We start from the raw sequence: 1,817 nt of genomic DNA on the forward strand, positions 1-1,817 counted from the left end.
CTGGGATGAGTGGGCTGGGCTGGGGTGAGGAGCCTTCTGCCTGTTTGTTCTGGGTACCAGGAGATGCGGATGGACAGACACCCTGGCAGAAAGGACCAAAGTCCTGATTTATGGCCTTGGAGGAGTTAATGTGTAATATTCTAGGATATAAGCTGGGCTGTGAGGTGAGACCCTGAGCCCAGATCTCCGGGAGCCACCGAGAGCTGCCATCAGGAGCTGCCACCATGTCGGTGAGGATGCTGGCTCCCCACTGCCCACCTCCTCCAACCCTCTGCCTCTTTGCCTGAGGGGGGATGGGGTGGATGCTGGCGGAAGAGCATCGCTGCCCCTCCAGCCTCCGTTTCCTCATCTGTATACTGAGGAAGTTGGACAGATCACCTCTACAACCCACCCCCTTTTTAAAAAAATATTTATTTATTTACTTGGCTGCGCCGGGTCTCAGTTGCTGCACGCACGGGATTTTTAGTTGTGGGCATGCGGGATCTGTTCCCCAACCAGGGATCGAACCAGGTCCCCTGCATTGGTAGTGTAGAGTCTTAACCATTGGACCACCAGGGAAGTCCCTCCACAGCCCTTTAGCACCAAGGTTCTCTGCTCCCTCCACCACCATTCTTAGCCTGTTTCTTTCCCCCTCTAGCCTCAGTTTTCTCATCAGTAATTTTCTTTTTTGTTTTTGCCTATCCCCCTCAGCTTGTGGGATCTTATTTCCCTGACCAGGGATCAAACCCAGGGCTCCCTGCAGTGGAAGCGCTGGAGTCCTAACCTCTGGACTGCCAGGGAATTCCCTCTCATTAGAAATATTAATCGTGGCAATAATAGTCACTGCTAACATCTATAGACATCTTTAACCTATTAAAGATGAAGAACTGAGACTCGAAGATTAACTTGCCCAAGATCACAATCTGTAAATGGCAGGGGTGGAGGTTCTTTGAGGTCCCTTGCTAATTCTTTTTTTTTTTTTTTTGTGGTACGCGGGCCTCTCACTGTCGTGGCCTCTCCTGCCGTGGAGCACAGGCTCCGGACGCACAGGCTCAGCGGCCACGGCTCACGAGCCCAGCCACTCCGCGGCATGTGGGATCTTCCCGGACCAGGGCACGAACCCGTGTCCCCTGCATCGGCAGGCGGACTCTCAACCACTGCGCCACCAGGGAAGCCCCCTCACTAATTCTTTTATTGCAAACCCTGCTCTGCCATAGCCTCCTGTGTGGCCTTGGACAAGGTACTTTGACAAGGTACCCTCTCTGAGCCTCAGTCTCCCATATTTGGGGAATTGGATCACAGATGGCATCTCCTGAGGATGGTATATTGGTTTGCTGAGGCTGCCATAACAAATTTATTCTCTCAAAGTTTTGGAGGCTTGGGGTCTGCAATGCAGGTGCTGACAGGGACATGCTCTCTCTAAAGGCTCTAGGGGAGGATTCTTCCACATCTTTCCCAGCTTCTGTTGGCTGCCGGCAATCTGTGGCCATCCTTGGCTTGTAGCTGTATCCCTCCAAACTCTGCCTCCGTCTTCACATGGTCTTTTCTGTGTGTCTGTGTTTCTGGGTCCAAATTTCCCTCTTCTAATAAGGACACCGGTTGTATTGGATTTAGGGCCCACCCTCAGCCACTACGACCTCACCTCAACTTGGTCCTATTTCCAAATAAGTCTCATTCACTGGCTCCGAGTAGACATGGTTTTCCGGGAGACAATATTCAAGTCAGCACAGGTGGGATGCAGGGTGTGGATGTGACTGGAGGGTCCAGCATGGATGGCACGGTGCTCTCCCCACCCTCTGCCTCCCAGGGAGGACCTCTGTGCCCAGACACTTTCCCTA

The 1,817-nt window shown here is 52.7% G+C and overlaps 1 non-coding gene across 1 annotated transcript; it reads right to left on the minus strand.

Annotated features, from left to right (window-relative positions):
* Positions 1–486: 486 nt before the first annotated feature.
* Positions 487–558, minus strand: TRNAG-ACC (transfer RNA glycine (anticodon ACC)). Its single transcript has one exon. It is a non-coding gene; the product is annotated as a tRNA-Gly (tRNA).
* Between the last annotated feature and the right edge of the window lie 1,259 nt (positions 559–1,817).

The sequence above is a fragment of the Lipotes vexillifer genome, unplaced genomic scaffold, assembly GCF_000442215.2.
Source record: "Lipotes vexillifer unplaced genomic scaffold, Lipotes_vexillifer_v1.1 scaffold382, whole genome shotgun sequence".
In the NCBI taxonomy this organism is placed as follows: Eukaryota; Metazoa; Chordata; class Mammalia; order Artiodactyla; family Lipotidae; genus Lipotes; species Lipotes vexillifer.